This window comes from Rhinolophus sinicus, chromosome X (assembly GCF_036562045.2).
Source record: "Rhinolophus sinicus isolate RSC01 chromosome X, ASM3656204v1, whole genome shotgun sequence".
NCBI classification, from domain to species: domain Eukaryota; kingdom Metazoa; phylum Chordata; class Mammalia; order Chiroptera; family Rhinolophidae; genus Rhinolophus; species Rhinolophus sinicus.
In genome coordinates this window covers 80,852,317-80,872,581 of record NC_133768.1, presented here as the reverse complement: position 1 = coordinate 80,872,581, position 20,265 = coordinate 80,852,317, and the positions used below count along the sequence as shown (strand labels likewise).

At 38.9% G+C, this 20,265-nt stretch overlaps 1 protein-coding gene across 5 annotated transcripts in view; it reads left to right on the top strand.

Annotated features, from left to right (window-relative positions):
- Positions 1–20,265, top strand: part of KLHL13 (kelch like family member 13) — a 283,984-nt gene that overhangs the window by 159,382 nt on the left and 104,337 nt on the right. The gene's annotated exons all lie outside the window — the stretch shown is intronic.

Genomic DNA, 20,265 nt, shown 5'->3' with positions numbered 1-20,265 from the left:
TTTGAAAATCTTATTTTTTAAATTCGCAAAGTGTTGCTTTAAAAACAAACTCCAGGAAACATAATAAAATATTCTTTTAAAGTATTGTCTGTGATACTTCTTTTGGTAATAGAAGGAGTGAGGGAAAGTTGGACTTTTTTTTCTTTTTAATATCAGTACAAGAGAAGCTTTTGAGTATGTCTAGCTTAAGTGTGAGTGTTCTCTTTAAAATATTTTTTAGTAGGAAAGATGTGGAAAATTCTCCCTGTTTTAGGTAAGTTGTGTGTTAACAAATCTGGTGAGTTGCCATTTTATTATTTAGTTTTTGTTTTATATGAGGTTCAGATGCACAGTGGTGTCTATCTAGTTCTTTGACTGGCTTTCAGCTGCTGAGGAAGTAACTGCTTGTGCTCTCACTCCAAAAGTGATTCCCTGGAAAGCGCTAAAAAAATGAGGACATTTCAGAGTTAAATCCTGTCATCATTTTATTTTCAGATTTTTAAAATATCACTTCTTAGAGAATCTTCAGGTGATTTTGTCTGTTTGGGTGTTAAATTCTTTTTCTTATAAAGTTTTAAGTTATATTTATTTAAAAAAGGAAAAAAGATTAGCTATATTTGGTTATCAAAAGCTGTAGTTGTGAGAAGTACAAATTAATGGAGGTGACAAGTTAATGGAGCTCCTTCAACAATTTTGAGAAAATGTGATGTGCCTGTTGACTTTATGAATCTTAGCTGGTGAGAAATGACTAAAGATTTACCAAAAGCAAGTTTATTGTCAAAACAAAACAAAACAAAACAACACAAACAAAACACATACCCAAAACTAAAATCAGTGGGTTACAATTAATAATAATTACTAATGATTCTAGGATTTCTACAATATTTACTGTTCAAAAGGTCCAAACTGCAGCTCCTATTGCAGCTGGATTGCCAATTTTCAGAGAGGGTTTAAAAAAAAGTACTCATATTTGATTAATTCATACTAGCCACAAGCTCAGATACAGCTTAATAAAACATTTTATGAATCACTTTCTTCCTTTTAAGTGTATAGTCACCTCTCTGACCTCATGATATGAGTGAATTGATTTAGATGATAGAAGCTAGAAAATATCGCAGACCTTGCATGTTGACATTGATTGTTGGTAGTACACATAGGTAGAATGGAAAAACATATTCAAAGAGCTAGTGTTAGCCTCGACTATTTTGGAAAAATAGTCAAGTATGGAAAAAATGTAACGTCTCTTTCTAAACTCAGTGTAGGTGCTGCTTAGCTAGATAGAGCTCTTTCATTGATGCTGTAAATAGGACAGTGCTGCTGCGCTAGTGAGAGCTATAATAAGGAATGTCGTACTTACTGCAAACATTGAACAGAAAAGCTATTTTTCCTCTTGTGGATTTAAACTCCAAGTTTGTTTTCTGGAGTTTAAATTGTGACAGTTTCTATGATTAAATTGGCCTTAACTTATTTTTGTTTATAAATAATATAATATTTGAAATATTGCGTAAACATGCACAGAGAAAATATGTTAAATATAGGAAAAGACTAGCTTGGGGAGTTTAAATCAGGTTTATAAATAAATTGTTTAGTTTTTTACTGTTTTAAGAGTTCATTGCCTTACTTGCCCAGAAGCCCAGAAATAAAAATATCGTGTTTAACATGTTCTCATCAGTGCTTCTTTATATTCCACAACACTTTTACATACAAAGGATACTTAAGTTTAGTATAATTTTTGCTCTCAAAATTTATAAAGGCTAGGTTAGAATACTGGGTGAAGTAACATGTTTGCTCTCACAGTTATTCTGCTGGCAAACATAAGTTAAATGGTTATTTGTGTCTTTTGGGTCTAAAGTCTTTGCATTGAAATGGAATAGTTAAATTCTGAAGCTTTGACAAAATGTGATGTTTTAGAATTTACCTGTAAAATTATGTATAGACGTTTAAAATAGTATCTTGAATATTGAATTCTTCAAAGTTAATAAAGCATCTTTTTTGTATATTTTCCTGTGTAGCAGCAGTATTGGTTTGTAATGTTTTATCGTTATTTACTGTGATTTGTCAAATACATATTAGGTGGTTTTCATTGAAGACGTGGGTACTTTTTCAAAGACTGAAATTTCAATATAAAATATTTTTGGTCCTAATAAAAATGCATTGTGGTAATTGAACAAGTATGTAAAGTCTCTTTCTAAACTCAGTGTAGGTGCTGCTTAGCTAGATAGAGCTCTTTCATTGATGATGTAAATAGGACAGTGCTGCTGCGCTAGTGAGAGCTATAATAAGGAATGTCGTACTTACTGCAAATATTGAACAGAAAAGCTCTTTTTCTCTTGTGGATTTAAACTCCAAGTTTATTTTCTTCCTGCTTCTTTAGAACTTGAATGACAGTAGATACTTCTCCATATTTTTAAGACTTATTGATGATAAAGTCAATGTTTATGACAATACTAAGGAAAATAGCTTTTTAAATATAAAACACTTTTCAAATTGTGTTATAATACGATTTGGGAAGAGTGGAGTATCTTAAAGACAAAAGATTTGGGAAAATAATCCTTTGGTCTCCAGGTAGATTGATTACCAAATACTGAGTCTTTATTGGGTAGATACAGTCTTCCCTCAGCTTCAGTTTTGAACACTGGCAGAGTGGTGTGCCATCCATGTGCAATTTTGAAGGGACTGTCTTCATAGAAATCTGACTGCCATGTTTCTGTTACATGCTGTTCAACAGTAGGTTGAAGTTCAACATTAGTCTGAGGGAGGATCTTCTGGTCAGTGTAAACTGAATTAGTAAAGACTGCTCCTCACAGGTGTGAACCAAATAAATTAACCAGCATTTTGCTTAAATTAATAAAGCTGAAAGGACACTCTCATCTAAGTGGTTTTCTGGTGTTTTGCTATTCATTGTCTTAAAAGAGCACATGGTTCCTTCAGGCTAATGTTTTCGGATTAAAGTATTGTTAGATTCTAGGGAAACCCTGAAATAGAAAAGGATTAGCATTAGAGATCCTTTTATCTTTTCTTCACAAGCAGTAAGTTTGATAATAATGGTGTAGCACTAAGAAGTAAGACAATAGGTAAGAATTAACCAGTGCAATATAACAGTGAATTCTAGCAAGACAGACACTGTGAACTGTTTTCCTTAGAATTTTACCTTTCTCAAGCTAAGACAATGAGTGTACGAGTGTTAGTGAATTAGACTTATCCTCTTTTAGTCAATGCACTTGCATTCAGGTAGTTGCTTGTTTACATGATTTTGTTTAATATGCAAAATATATTTCATACTAAATATCAATAGCACGGTATTTGATAGCATTTGTTTTCTATCATTTCATCATTAAAATTCAGCATCTAGATATCCTGAGAAAAGATTGTGCATACTACATAAATGTTCCTTGTTTGTGGGTGAATCAAAGAATAGACCAAATAAAATATGTATTTGCTAAATTTGACATGTTTTCTATACCCTAAGATTGTCTTTTTTCTAATGTAGTGAATAAAACAAAACCTTGTGGCTTTAGAAATCTTTTTTATTTAGCGAAATACTTCTTACATTAATTATCTCAAATTAGAAAAGAATGTATTTAGTTACTCTCACAATTATCATATACATAAACTTTTGTGTCTGCTTGTTCTCACTGCATATGCTCAATCTAACAAAATCACGTGGAGCAGTAACATAACACCTAAGAGCAATTTAGTGTTAGTCTGTAACTTTTGTAACCTCTGTGGCATGTTTTCTGGGAATTTCCATGATCTGAGCTTGCAAAAGGGCTAGCTAGCTTAACACTTACTAATGGAAGATCATACGGATAAAATTAACCTTAGAGGTCATTTGGAGAATCCAACCCCTCCTTTAGAGCAGGAATCCTTCCTGTGACACAGCTGAAAGATGGTGATACAGGTCCTCCTTGAGCACTGTCAGTGACAAAGAGCTCACTACCTCACCGAGGCAGCACCTTTCATCCGTGGACAACTCTTCCTTGTGTTGAGCAAAACCGATTCCTCATATTTTTTATCTCCTGTTCCTTGTGTGGCCTTATTGAGCTATATACTAAAGTATCTATTTTCTCCATTATGTACAAGATGGGAAATCTTCCCTTTCTTTAACCATTACTCATGTCACATGTTTTCCAGACCCTTCACTCTGCTGGTTGTTCTTACTCAGATAGTATTTTTTAATGTGAATCTTTATTTGAGATACTATATCTAACTGCAGATCTCCCTATGTAGTCCACTAAAAGAAGACACCTCTCTCCTTTTACAGATGTTCTGCTTGTCTTAAAGAGCCTGGGATTGTATTACTTTTTAATCAGAGGGTTCACTCTGGACCATGGTGAATTTAGAGTTTACAAACTTCCTTTTCAGAGGTTTACAGTTGGATTGCTTGCTCCTCATATATATGTTTTTCAAAAGATCTTGAAACCATTTAATCTAACTGAAGAATATTGAACACAAGAAACTTGCAAGACAGAAAACTAGTATTTCTGGTGCTTTAAGTAATTTCTAAGAATTTTACTTGTCAATAATTTATCTAGAGTTATTTTTTATACTTAAATGAGTGTTACTTCCAAGTACCCCTCAAAACACTTTCCCCAGAGGGAAGAGAGATGGAAATGCAAATCTTATACCATCGTGGGAAGTCTGGAGTTACTAAGAATTCTAAGGTTTCCAGACATTCTCTTTGAAACATAAAATATTTAGATGAGACCTAAGTGGGGCCAAGTTATGGGGAGGGAAAAGAAATAAGAGATAGGCAATTATTTGTGTTAATGACTTTTTAACTTGTGGTTAAAGAGTCAAGAATTATAAGCACTGTGCATGCTGATATTTTAAATAGAAATGGCAGCCACGTTGTATTGCTTTATTTCCTCAAGACTGAGAAAGAGGTGGTGTAAACGTGAGCTTCTTGGGGAATCAGTACATAAAGAAGTTACTGAGTATTCCATTTTGGAAAATGCTTAATTCTTTTTCAGTCGTTTTGTATAATGAGTTTATAATATTCAGAAGTTACTCACTTCCTGTTATGTACCAGGTATAATTCGCCTGGTATTAGGGATATAGTCCTTGCAGTCATTCAAAATAACTATTTTTTAATCTTCCCTCCTATCTTTATTCACAAACAAATTAATTGCTTAATTCATTTGATTGCTGTGAAAACTCTCATCCAAGATAATCAGATCAAATAACATGTCTGTTTACTGTACTTTCAGTAATTTTTTTTTTGCCATGAATAAGATATTTTACTCAAGGTCATCCAGCAATCAAGAAATGGAATTAGAATACAAAACTCTGTCTCTTGAGCCTTTAAGCCAAACTGCCCTTTTCTTTTGAGATTCTTGATGAAAATAACCCACTTGCCTCCAACATCATCATAGCATCCCTAACATCATCAAACCACCCTCAATACCATCATGCCATCCAAGTTGTATATGAATTACTACATCCCCTTTAAAACTTAGTTCCATTATTTGTATAATAATCACGATAGATACACACTATAAAACACACAAAAAGTTAAATAATAAATGGATTAATAACAATGAAAACACTACAGGAGAGAAATGTGTGCTAGATGAAGAGACAGGAATTGGAAAGAGAGACCAGATTTTAAAATGGATATTACATAGGATGGAAAATGATGCAATTGATGTTTAAACTTGACAGTAACTTTTTTAAACAAGAAGAACGGAATGCCATCCTTTAAGTTTGACAGGACTTAGGTGCCTTGTAACACACAAGTGTACACATTTTACCTCACAAGTAGCAATAATTTGATCCTGGACTACAAGATGTCATCTTAGTGAAAAATAAAATTGTATCTTATTTCCAATTATGATAAAAGCTTTTCACTGGCATGACTTACTATGTGTATATGTTGTTTTTAACCAATTTTTGCCATATTTATGGTATAGTAAGTCAAAAGCATATCCAACTTGTTGGAGAGTACTTCTTATGATATGGTTCAATGGAGAAATGGAATAATTTATCCTTCCATAAACAAAATATAATTTAAAACAACTTTGAGAACTCTAGGAACTTAACACTTGAATCTAGCCTATGTAACAGATGTTGTAAATTTCATGTGCAACTTATTTATTTGCAATTTAAAAAATATATGATTATGTGGTTGTTGCCTTGCCTAATGCCTTTCAGTGCTTGGTGCACAAGGGAAATACTGAAATCTGGGTGTTAGTTAACATCTATTAAGTGAAATAGGAACAGTGAAATAACACATGAGGACTTCTATGGCACTCGGTTATTGAGCATTAAACTTGATCATCCAGCAAGTTACTATGGCCTGAAATGTGACATTTCTAAACTTGGAGGTGAGTGGAAGAATGTTTCAAACCCAGAATCAGTTATTTAACTATTCTAGACATTGTCTGCTTCCTATTATGGAAGGTACAAGGGCTTTTTTTTTTTTTATTTTATATGATTTTTTTATTTAAAAGGCTTGGATCACTGTATTTTAGAGCACTAAAATTTTGACAATGAAACATAGTGAGAATGACAGATTGAAATGGCAAGCTCAGTTGAGCATTCATGGGCAACTGGGCTAAAGTGGTGCTTATGCCATCCCACTGCCCCTCCTCTCTCTTCCCCTCTTTCTTTCACACATTAAAAGCTCTCACAGCAGGTGTGTATAGAAATTCTAAATGACCTTTGACCTTCATTTACAACTTGCCCTGTAATGGCTTCTATTCTCACTGTTTTTCCAGTTTCAAAAATACAATGCTTTTCACTGGTCAATGAGATAAGACCATGATATCTTAAAAAGAGCATAATTATCATATCCAGTGTTCTTTGAAACCACGAGCTGGAAGGAACCTTAGAAATCACTCTTTGTCATACCGTTGTACCTTGAAAAAGAATGTAATATTTATGTCAGATCACTTTTTCTCCATCTGTGTATGTTTGTATTTGATGATTTAACTCATTCTTAATTCATATTTACTTATTATTTTATCCCATTCCATCAACTGTAGTACAAGTTAATGTTTAAGACCAGTTTACCAAAAAACCTCAGCTAGATTTTGCTTTATAGATGTGATTACATTGCAGCTTTTTCTGTCATCCTATAGTGAACCTAGTTTCTAATTAGCTCATTTAGTTTGATCCAGCATTCGTTTGGATGGATCCACAAAATATTTGAAATATAATTTTGAAAAGTATATGGATGTTCTCGGTTGTGAATAGGTCATCCAATCCCTTAGTATTACCACATTGAAGTGATTTTCACTCATTATGAGCACTTTCCTACAAAGGTTGTGTGTATGTAATTATTTCTGAATGATTCACAGTGAAACAAAAGTTCACAGAACTGCAACCAAAATTTTGATCTTAAGTAGACTGGAGAACTGGCTCATTAAAATATTTTTCATAGACATATTTCTGAAATACACACATAGATGCAATTAGAGACTACCTTTTTTTTCAAATGGTGAGATGCACCATTGCATCATCATAAGATTTGGCTTTTTTCCATATAATTATAATTGCAGATTATAATTTTGAATAGTGAATATTGTTTGCTTGCTGATCCAGCCTTGCAGATAGCCTGATCTGGGATGAATAATACTGTAAAATAAAATAATAGTAAGGAAAGTTGATGTTATTTATTTTTTCATGTGATGTTTATATGCTAAACATGAAGTCATATACTTCTGTACGAGGGAGCAAAGTTTGCAGTTAGTTTTGTTACTATGGTTTACATGAATTGTGAAGCATGGTATTTGTTAGTAGATAGTGTTGAGATTTTATTATCATTTTTATATCATTTAGTCCTTTGGAAAGTAATTATTTCTTTTACTGTGATTTGTTTGCACACAAGTATCGCACATGCTCTTTGTTTATCTATCTTCTAGTGAGGTGCCTGGCACATAGCAGGTGTTCAATGAACGTTGAGTTGATGAATGAGTTCAGAGAGTATAGTTTTGAGGTCTGTAGCCCTGTGCAAATCACTTCACTTAAGATTGTCAAATTTCTTCATTTGATATATGCAGTAATCTAATACATTACAGTCTTGTTAGACAGCAAGTTACAGCTATCTTTCCTATGAAAAGAAAGAACTAATCCAAAATCCTGAGTCTGTTCCTTGCTTCCTGATAAATAACCACAATGCTGGCATAGACTGAAAGTAATTTTAGTGGAAACAATTTACCAGTGACCAGAATATTTAGTCATAATCCATCAAATTATATTTTGATAAAAAATAAGATTGTAATCTGTCCCAAGACAACGAGAGTTATTTGACTTATTTTCACATATCCTTTACCATAATGGAGAAAGCTGTTTTAGACAAATTTATGTTTTAAAGCAAGTATGTTTGCCCTTAAATAATAATGTGTTTTGTTTGTATGGTTTGAAAAAAAGGAATAACTGAGTAGGAAAAAGGAAATCTGACCTAGGGTTTAGGAGAAATTAATTTAAAATTAGTAAAGAAAAACATCATCCACATTTACTTATCTTCTGAACTTTTTTATACTTAAAAGGGCTTCAATCTAATTGAAACAGTTTAGCAGATATTCGATTTAAATTAAGTACATTTTCTTTTTTTTAATTAAATTTATTGGGGTGACAATTGTTAGTAAAATTACATAGATTTTAGGTGTACAATTCTGTATTACATCATCTATAAATCCCATTGTGTGTTCATCACCCAGAGTCAGTTCTCCTTCCATCACCATATGTTCAATCCCCCTTACCTTCATCTCCCACCCCCCACCCCCATTACCCTCTGGTAACCACTAAACTATTGTCTGTGTCTATGAGTTTTTATTTCTCATTTGTTTCTCTTGTTCTTTTGTTGTTTTTGGTTTATATACCACATATCAGTTATATCATATGGTTCTCTGCTTTTTCTGTCTGACTTATTTCGCTCAGCATTACACTCTTAAGATCCATCCATGTTGTCACAAATGTTCCTATATCATCTTTTCTTACCACCGAATAGTATTCCATTGTGTATATATACCACCACTTCTTTATCCATTCATCTATCGAAGGACATTTTGGTTGTTTCCATGTATTGGCCGCCATAAACAAAGCTGCAATGAACATTGGCGCACACGTGTCTTTATCTCTAAATGTTTTCAGATTTTTTGGGTAAATACCCAGGAGATGGATTGCTGGGTCATATGGCAATTCTATTCATAATTTTTTGAGGAACCTCCACACTGCCTTCCATAACGGCTGCACCAGTCTGCATTCCCACCAACAGTGTATGAGGGTTCCTTTTTCTCCACAGCCACTCCAAAACTTGTTACTATTTGGCTTGTTGATGATAGCCATTCTGACTGGGGTGAGGTGATATCTCATTTTGGTATTTATTTATTTATTTATTTATTTATTTATTTTTTAAATTAGTTTCAGGTGCACAAGACAAAGCAAAACTTAGACGTTTATCATTTATATCCCTCACACTGTGTGAACCCCCCTCCCCCCATCCACTATCCCTCTGTACGTTCCCCAAATTAATTTTCAAACCCCCATGACCATCTTGTGGTTATCGACTATTTTTCAAAACCTCTCACCTTCCCCTTATCCCCACCCCCCCGCCCCTCTAGCAACCCTCTGTTTTTCCTCCATGTTTCCAAAACTGTCTCTGATTAGTTCATTCACTTATTCTTTTCTTTAGATTCTGCATATAAGTGAGATCATATGGTATTTGTCTTTCTCTTTCTGACTTATTTCACTTAACATAATGTTCTCTAGGTCCATCCATGTTGTTGCAAATGGTAAGATTTCTTTCTTCTTTATGGCTGCGTAATATTCCATTGTATAAATGTACCACAGTTTCTTAATCCAGTCATCTACTGATGGGCATTTCGGTTGTTTCCAGGTCTTGGCTATTGTGTATAGTGCTGCAATAAACATAGGAGTGCATAAAGATTTTTGAATTGGAGTTTTGGATTTCTACGGATAGATACCTAGGAGTGGGATTGCTGGATCGTAAGGTAGTTCCATTTTCAGATTTTTGAGATACCTCCAAACTGTTTTCCATAGTGGCTGCACCAATCTGCATTCCCACCAACAGTGCACAAGGGTTCCCTTTTCTCCACATCCACGCCAGCACTTGTTGTTTGTTGATTTATTGATGATAGCCATCCTGACTGGGGTGAGGTGGTATCTCATTGTGGTTTTTATTTGCATTTCTCTGATGGTTAGTGAGGTTGAACATTTCTTCATATGTCTGTTTGCCATCTGTATGTCCTTTTTAGAAAAATGTCTCTTCATGTCCTCTGCCCATTTTTTAATTGGGTTGTTTGTTTTTTTGGAGTTGAGTTGAGTGAGTTTTTTATAAATTTGTGATATTAACCCCTTATCAGATATATCATTGGCAAATATCTTTTCCCATTCAGTAGGATCCTTTTTGTTTTATTGATGGTTTCCTTTGCTGTGAAAAAGCTTTTTAGTTTGATGTAATCCCACATGTTTATTTTTTCTCTTACTTCCCTGTAGGGATATATCAGTAAAAATCTTACTCGGGTAATGTCTGTGAAGTTTCTTCCTATATTTTCTTCTAGGAATTTTATGGTTTCAGATCTTACATTTAAATCTTTAAGCCATTTTGAATTTATTTTTGTATGTGGTGTAAGGAGGTGATCCAGCTTCATCTTTTTGCATGTGTCTGTCCAAGTTTCCCAGCACCATTTATTGAATAGACTGTCTTTACCCCACCGTACATTCTTGCTTCCATTGTCATAGATTAAATGGCCATATAGGCATGGATTTATTTCTGGACTCTCTATTCTGTTCCATTGATCTATGGGTCTGTTTTTATGCCAGTACCATGCTGTTTTGATTACTGTAGCCTTGTAGTATAATTTGAAGTCAGGTATTGTTATACCTCCCACTTTGTTCTTATTTCTCAAGATTGTTGAGGATATCTGGGGTCTTTTGTTATCCCATATAAATTTTAGGATTATATGTTCTATTTCTGTGAAAAATGTCGTTGGTAGTTTGATAGGAATTGCGTTGAATATGTATATTGCCTTAGGCAGTATGGACATTTTAACTATATTAATTCTTCCTATCCATGAACATGGTATGTGTTTCCATCTATTTGTATCTTCTTTCATTTCTTTCTTCAGTGTCTTATAATTTTCTGAGTACAGATCTTTTACTTCTTTGGTTAAATTTATTCCCAGGTATTTTATAGTCTTTGGAGCAACTGTAAATGGAATTGCTTTTTAATTTCTCCTTCTGATGTTTTATTATTGGTATATACAAATGCAACTGATTTCTGAATATTAATTTTGTATCCTGCTACTTTACTAAATTCATCTATCAGCTCTAATAGTTTCTTGGTGGAGTCTTTAGGGTTCTCTAAATATAGTATCATATCATCTGCATATAATGACAGTTTTACTTCCTCCTTACCGATTTGGATGCCTTTTATTTCTTTTTCTTGTCTGATTGCTGTGGCTAGAACTTCCAGCACTATGTTGAATAGAAGTGGAGAAAGTGGGCAACCTTGCCTTGTTCCTGATCTTAAGGGGAATGGTTTTAGCTTTTCCCCATTGAGTATGATGTTAGCTGTGGGTTTATCATATATGGCCTTTATTATGTTGAGATATGATCCCTCTATTCCCACTTTCTTAAGGGTTTTTATCATGAATGGCTGCTGAATTTTATCAAATGCTTTTTCTGCATCTATTGATATGATCATGTGATTTTTATTTTTCATTTTGTTAATGTGATGTATCACATTAATTGATTTGCAGATGTTGAACCACCCTTGCATACCAGGGATGAATCCCACTTGATCATGGTGTATGATCTTTTAATGTATTGCTGAATTCTGTTCGCTAGTATTTTGTTGAGGATTTTTGCATCTATGTTCATTAGCGATATCGGCCTGTAGTTTTCTTTTTTGTGGTGTCTTTGTCTGATTTTGGGATCAGGGTGATAGTGGCTTGTAAAAGTGTTTGGGAGTCTTCCTCCTCTGGATTTTTGGAAGAGTTTGAGGAGAATAGGTGACAATTCTTTTTGAACGTTTTGTAAAATTCACCTGTAAAGCCATCTGGTCCAGGGCTTTTGTTTGTTGGGAGATTGTTGATTACTGATTCAATTTCCTTGGTGGTAATCAGTCTATTCAGGTTTTCTGTCTCTTCTTGAGTTAGCCTTGGAAGGTTGTATGCATCTAGGAAATTGTCCATTTCTTCCAGGTTGTCAAATTTGTTGGCATACAGTTGCTCATAGTAATTTCTTAAAATTTTTGTATTTCTGTGTGTCTGTTGTCACTTCTCCTCTTTCATTACTGATTTTATTAATTTGGGTCCTCTCTCTCTTTTTTTAATGAGTCTGGCTAAAGGTTTGTCAATTTTGTTTATCTTCTCTAAGAACCAACTCTTGGATTCATTGATCTTTTGTATTGTTTTTCTGGTTTCTATTTCATTTATTTCCGCTCTGATCTTTATTATCTCCTTCCTTGTACTCCCTTTGGGCTTATTTTGTTGTTCTTCTTCCAGATCCCTTAAGTGTGAAGATAAACTGTTGATTAGTGATGTTTCTTGTTTCTTTAGGTAGGCCTGCAGTGCTATGAACTTCCCTCTTAGGACTGCTTTCGCGGCATCCCATAGATTTTGGGTCGTTGTATTTTCATTTTCGTTTGTCTCGAGATATCTTTTGATTTCTTCCTTGATCTCCTGCTTGACCCATTCATTATTTAGTAACATATTATTCAGCCTCCATGAATTTGTGTGTCTTCCAGTTTTTTTTCCTGTAGTTCATTTCTAATTTCATAGCACTGTGGTCAGAGAAGACAATTGGTATGATTTCAATTTTCTTAAATTTATCCAGACTTGCTTTGTGGCCTAACATATGGTCTATCTTGGAGAATGTTCCATGTGCGCTTGAGAAGAACGTGTATTCTGCAGCATTGGGGTGGAATGCTCTGAAAATATCGATTAAATCCAAGTGGTCCAATGTGTCATTTAAGGCTGTTGTTTCCGTATTGATTTTCTGTCTGGAAGACCTGTCCCTTGTTGTCAGAGGTGTGTTGAAGTCCCCTACTATGATAGTGTTACTGTTGATCTCTGTCTTTATGTCAGTCAATATCTGTTTTATATATTTAGGTGCTCCTATGTTGGGTGCATAGATGTTTACTAGGGTTATGTCCTCTTGTCGAATTGATCCCTTTATTATTATATAGTGCCCATCTTTGTCTTTTAATATTTTCTTCATTTTAAAGTCTATTTTGTCAGAGATAAGTATTGCAACTCCAGCTTTGTTCTCATTTCCATTTGCATGGAATATCTTACTCCAACCCTTCACTTTCAGCCTGTGTGTGTCTTTTGATCTGAGGTGAGTCTCTTGTATACAGCATATACAAGGGTCTTGCTTTCTTATCCACTCAGCCACCCTATGTCTCTTGATTGGAGCATTTAAACCATTTACATTTAAAGTGATTATTGATAAGTACATAGTTATTGCCATTTTTAAATTTGTGGTTAGATTGTTTTCATCTTTCTTCTATTTACAGAAGTCCTTTTAGTATTTCTTGCAATGCTGGCTTGGTGGTAATGAATTCCTTTAGCTTATTCTTTTCTGGGAAGCTCTTTATCTCTCCATCAATTTTAAATGATAGCCTTGCTGGATAAAACAACCTAGGTTGTAGGCCTTTGTTTTCATCACTTTGAGTATCTCCTGCCATTCCCTCCTGGCCTTCAATGTTTCTGCAGAAAAGTCATTTGATAGTCTTATGGGAGTTCCCTTGTATGTAACCCTCTGTCTTTCTCTTGCTGCTTTTAGGATTCTCTCTTTGTCTTTAATCTTTGCCATTTTAACTATAATGTGTCTTGGAGTGGACCTGTTTGGGTTTATCCTGGTTGGAACTCTCTGCACTTCCTGGACTTGTATGTTGGTTTCCTTCATCAGGTTAGGGAAATTTTCAGACATTATTACTTCAAATATGTTCTCAATCCCTTGTTTCTTCTCTTCACCTTCTGGTATTCCTATGATGCACATGTTGTTGCGCTTGATGTTATCCCATAGGTCTCTTAAACCATCTTCATTGTTTTTTATTCTTTTTTCTTTCTGTTGTTCTGTTTGGGTGATCTCTGCTAACTTGTCTTCTAAGTCGCTGATTCGATCCTCTGCTTCATCTAACCTGCTGTTAATTCCTTCAAGTGAGTTCTTTATTTCGGTAACTGTGTTCTTTAGTTCTAACTGGTTGTTCGTTATGATTTCTACATCCTTCTTTATGTCCTCTCTAAGCTCCTTAAACATTCTTATCATCAGTGTTCTGAACTCTGTCTCTGATACTTTGGTTACCTCTGCTTCATTTAGTTCCATTTCTGGAGGTTTCTTCTGTTCTTTTATTTGGGATAAGTTTCTTTGTTTCCTCATTCTGGCTGACTCTCTGTGTTTGCTTTGATGTATTAGGTAGATGCCCTGGAGTTCTTAGTTCATGCTGGATTAGTATGTAATAAATGTCCTTTATATTTCACTTGCACTACTTCGTTCTTCTCCCCTGCATGTGCTCCAAAAGTGACTCTTGTGTTGTGTATATTGTCCTGTTAAAGAAGATCCTTAATTGCTTTTCGCTTGTGAGTAGGTGGGGTTAACTCCTAGGCTGACTAGTTGTGAGACTTGGCTCTGCCCACGCAGGGTGTTCTGCTGCGTGAGGGTTGACCGCTTAGATGTGGTTTGGCCTCTATGTGCCTGTAGAGAATTCCCTCTGGGTGTGTCACTTGTAGGTCAAACCCGGTAGTACTCTGGCTTGGTCTGGAGTTGGCCTCTCGGTATGTTGAATCTTGTGCCTCTTAAGCTGGGCCCTGGTAGGGCAATTACAGAACAAAGCAAATCACCAAGCACAACAACAACAACAAGGAAAAAATCAAATATATTCACACGTAAAAAACAATCGACAACCCCACTCAACACAGGCAAAGATGTCAAAAATATAAAGCCAAATCAAAACAGAACAAAAAATAGCGCCAGTTGTGGCTTAAGCTCACCAAATAATCTCCAGGTTGTTCTCTGCTGTAGCACAGAGTCCCCTGCGTATTGTGCAGGTAGAGCCGGTCACCTGGTGCCCAGAGTGACGCTGGGGCTGCAGCTTTAGATGCGTGGGTCTGAGGGGTCTGGATGGTAGTTTCTACAAAGCCAGTGCAGTTTCTGCCCTTGCCTGCACATATGCACACTGAGAGTAGCACCACCAGCCCTGTGTCCAGTTCTCCTGAGTCTTAGGGCACCTCTTCCCTGTGTGTGTGTGTGTCGGGCGTGAGATTTCTCAGCTGCTGAAAGCTGAGAGCTACGTCTGCCACTTACTGCTGATCCCTGGGAGTACCTCCCCCGCCGATGTAATTGCCCCGCCCTAGGCAGGCCAGAAAGGGTGGGGTCTGGGGATGGGAAGAGGGGTCTTCTCTTTCCCAGCCCAGCTGTGTCACACCCCACCCGCAGGCCAGCAATGGTGGTGGCTGGGGATGCAGGAGTCTCCTATCTTCTAGGCCAGCGCAAATCACACTCTTCTCAGCCTCTTCCCTGGGCCAGAGCCGACTGCCAGTCTTCCCATAGCCCAAACACCAAGGCTCCTCTGTAATCTGACACTGCTCCTCAGTTCAGGATGCAGTTCAAGTCTCTGGAAGGGTGGGGGTAGAATTGTAAGAGCGGGGGGAGGGGCCCAGGTATGGAGTTTGTGTCCTTTGTCCGGACTAAGGCTTAACTGGGGGTATCAGCTGACGTTAATTGCCTCAAATGCTAGATATGCTGCCTCCGCTGGGGGAGAGGTCTGCTGTGGGACGCAGAGGAAAGAGTCCGCCACCTGGCTTTTGTGTTCTCTCTTTTGTCCTGGGAACCCCTGCGTCTCTGCAGCTGGGGATGTGGTTGCCCCGCCCTAGGCTGGCCAGAAAGGGTGGGGGCTGGGGATGGAAGGAGGGGTCTTCTCTTTCCCAGCCCCGCTGTCTTACACTCTTCCCGCAGGCCAGAAAAGGTGGTGGCTGGGGACGGAAGATTCCCCCCTCTCCCAGCCCAGCAAAAACCACTCTCCTCCTAGCTTCCTCCCTGGGCCAGAGCCACCTGCCTGTCTTCCCGGAGCCCGGGCACCAAGGCTCCTCTGTAATCTGCCAGTGCTCCTTAGTGCAGGGTGCAGGTCAAGTCTCTAGAAAGGCGGGGTAGGGTCGGAAGAGTGGGGAAGAGGCCCAGGTATGGAGTTTGTGTCCTTTGTCCGGCCTAAGGCTTAATTGGAGGTAGCTGAAGTTATTGCCTCAAATGCTGGATATGCTGCCTGTGAGGGCAGAGCCCCAGAAAGCAGTTTCCAGGCTCTCGGCCTCACATAGACAGGTGCTGGCTCAGGTAGTAAATGGCCATCAACTGTGATTGCATGGCCATCAGCTGTGGCTAGTTGGCCGTCAGCTGTAACCAGTGAGCCATTGGCCACTAATATAACTGCTGTGGCTATGCTAGCAGAGAGAAGAAGAATGGGGGCTAGCAAGAAGATGGTGGCTGGGCTGGCAAGCGTGGATGGCGGTTTGCGGACAGTGTGGATCCAGCCTCCAGTGAGAGTATAGTGCCGCCAGAGAGAATATAGTGGTATGACTCCCCTCCCTATGGCTCTGTGGGTGTTCCTTTTTCGCCTCACCATATCCTGCGTTATGTGGGGTCGGGACCAGAGACCCCGCAGGCCGCCCTGCATGACAAATGGCACAGCGAGCAGCATCTCCCGCATGACAAATGGCGCAGCGAGCAGGGTATGGTGCCGGCCAAGGCTCTCCCAAGAGTGGTGGAGCAGTTTGTGTGTATGAACATTCAGTCTCTGGAAGACCAGGAGGAGCAGCTGCCGGAGAGCTGGATCCCCGTGGAGGGGTGGGAGGACGTGGACGGTTCTCCCACCAGCACAGGAAAAGCCATGCAGCTGCTGGAGAGATGGAGCCCCGTGGAGAGGTGGAAAGATGTGGACGGTTCCCCAACCAGCACAGGCCGGAGAAAGCAAAGGTCGTTGCAGCCCTGTGGGCCGGGAAGTTCCTGGTCAGGCAGCCCGGATACAGGACTTGTCCCAGGAGGAAAGGCTTGCTGAGTCCTCCGTGGGAGATGAGGGTGAGGTCAAGGTCATCCCTCACCCCCAGGACAGCCCTGGTGAATGACTATGGACTATGGGGAATTGCCTTCCATTCCTAATTTAATGGACAGCTTGACTGTTTGTTTGGGAACTTACCACCATGTAGTGGAACTGGGGGATATTTGCTTTTGTGTCTTGACTGGCTACCATTGAGAATATGTAAGCACCTTGATTGTGAGTCGCTGTTGTTCCAGCAGGGTACCCTGAGAGGCCCAGAGAGAGTGGCAGTGCCCTGAGAGCCCTGGCTGTGTCCAGGAAGTGTGGCTGTGCCCACAGAGAGTGGCAGTGCCCTGAGAGCCCTGGCTGAGTCCAGGAAGTCTGGCTGTGCCCTGAAAATGCCCTGGCTGTGCCCAGGAAGTCGGGCTGTTCCCAGAGAGAGTGGCAGTGCCCTGAGAAATCCTAGCTGTGCCCGGGGAAACTAGTGGTACCCTAAGAAGTCCAGGAAGTCTGGCCGTGCCCAGAAGTACTGGTGGTGCCCTGAGAAACCCTGGCTGTGTCCGGGAAGACAGGTGGTACCCTAAGAAGTCCAGGAAGTCTGGCTGTGCCCAGAAGCACTGGTGGTGCCCTGAGAAACCCTGGCTGTGTCCGGGAAGACAGGTGGTACCCTAAGAAGTCCAGGAAGTCTGGCGTGCCCAGAAGCACTGGTGGTGCCCTGAGAAACCCTGGCTGTGCCCAGAGAGCCTAGCTGTGTCCAGGATATTGCATTCACCTCCAGGCTCCTCGCACAGGCCCAGGCTGCTTGTCACGAGATTGTGAGGTGAGAGTGTGGGGGCAGAGCCCCAGAAAGTAGTTTCCAGGCTCTCGCCTCACGTGGAGGAGTGCTGGCTCGGGTAGTAGATGGCCGTCAGCTGTGATTGCATGGCCATCAGCTGTGGCTAGTTGGCCGTCAGCTGTAATCAGTGAGCCATTGGCCACTAATATAACTGCTGTGGCTACGCTAGCAGAGAGAGAAGAAGAATGGGGGCTAGTAAGAAGATGGTGGCTGGGCTGGCAAGCGTGGATGGCGGTTTGCGGACAGTGTGGATCCAGCCTCCAGTGAGAGTATAGTGCCGCCAGAGAGAATATAGTGGTATGAATCCCCACCCTATGGCTCCGTGGGTGTTCCTTTTTGGCCTCACCATATCCTGCGTTCTTGTATGGGGAGCGGGACCAGAGACCCCGCAGGCCTCCCTGCACGACAAATGGCGCAGCGAGCAGGGTCTCCCGCATGACACTGCCCCTGTGGCGGGAGAGGTCCGCTGTGGGACGCAGGGCAAAGCGCCCACTTCCTGGCTTCCGTGCTCTCCTCCGTCCTGGGATCTCCTGCGTATCTGTAGCCGTGGGTGTGGGCTGGATTTTCACAGGCACAGGTGCAGAGCAGATTTCCACAACCCAAGGGTGGGGGCCGAATTTCTACAGCCACAGGTGTGGACCGCGATTCCAACCCGCGTCCCCACCGCCGCGCAGGTGCAGCGGGTCTCCACTCCGCTCCCTTCCTTCTTCCCCTTCTCGCCCAAGTTTTTCCCCCACCTGCAAGTAATCCCTGCGTGAGTCTCTTCGCTGTTCTGTGTGATGAGCAAAGAGTCCTTTGATCGGTTATAAGCTTCTCGTTTCTGATAAGATCGGACGGAGAACTCAAAAAGTGCGCCCCGCTGCCGCCATTCCTATGACGTCACTCCTCTCATTCTGGTTTTGATTTGCATTTCTCTGATGATTAATGATGTTGAGCATTTTTTCATATGTCTATTTGCCATTTGTATGTCCTCTTTGGAGACATGTCTCATCAAGTCCTCTGCCCATTTTTCAATCGGGTTGTTTGTTTTTTTGTTGTTGAGTTGCATGAGTTCCTTGTATATTTTGGATATTAGCCCCTTATTGGAGGCACTATTTGCAAAAATCTTCTCCCATTTAGTTGGTGGCCTCTTTATTTTGTCGATGGTTTCTTTTGCTGTGCAGAAGCTTTTAAGTTTCATATAGTCCCATTTGTTTATTTTAGCTTTTACTTCCACTGCCTTTGGAGTCAAATTCATAAAATGCTCTTTGAACCCAAGTCCATAAGTTTAGTACCTGTGTTTTCTTCTATGCAGTTTATTGTGTCAGGCCTTATGCTTAAGTCTTTGATCCATTTTGAATTAACTTTGGTACATGGTGACAAATAGCAGTCCAGTTTCATTCTTTTGCACGTGGCTATCCAATTCTCCCAGCACCATTTATTGAAGAGGCTGTCTTTGCTCCATTGTATGTTTTTAGCTTCTTTGTCAAAAATTGTCTGTCCATATTTATGTGGTTTTATTTCTGGGTTCTCAATTCTATTCCATTGGTCTATGTGTCTGTTTTTCTGCCAATACCATGCTGTTTTGATTATTGTAGCCCTGTAGTACAAGCCAAAGTCAGGGAGTGTGATACCTCCAGCATTGTTCTTTATTCTTAAGATTGCTTTGGCTATTCGGGGTCTTTTGTGGTTCCAAAAATATCTGATGATTTTTAGTTATATTTCATTAAAAAATGCCATTGGGACTTTGATGGGGATTGCATTAAATCTGTATATTGCTTTGGGTAATATGGCCATTTTAACTATGTTGATTCTTCCAATCCATGAGGTCGGGATATCTTTCCATTTCTTTGCGTCTTCTTCAATTTCCTTTAAAAATGTCTTTTAGTTTTCAGCATATATGTCTTTCACATCCTTGGATAAATTTATTCCTAGGTATTTTATTCTTTTTTCTGCAATTGCAAAATGAATTTTTTTATTTCTTTTTCTGAGCTTTCATTGTTAGTATATAGGAATGCAATGGACTTTTGAATGTTGATTTTGTAGTCAGCCACATAACTGTATTCGTTGATTGTTTCTGATAGCTTTTTGGTGGAGTCTAGGGTTTTCTACATAAAGCATCATGTCATCTGCAAAGAGTGACAATTTAACTTGTTCATTCCCAATTTGGATGCTTTTTATTTCTTTCTCTTGCCTGATTGCTCTGGCAAGAACTTCCAACACTATGTTGAAAAGCAGAGGTGACAGGGGACAGCCCTGTCATGTTCCTGAATGTAGAGAAATGGGGTTCAGTTTTTCACCGTTAATTATGAGATTGGGTGAGGGTTTGTCATAGATGGCCTTTATTATGTTAAGATATTTTCCTTCCATATCTATTTTATTAAGTGTTTTAATCATAAATGGATGTTGTATCGTGTCAAATGCTTTTTCTGCATCAATTGATATAATCATATGATTTTTCCCTTTATGTTGT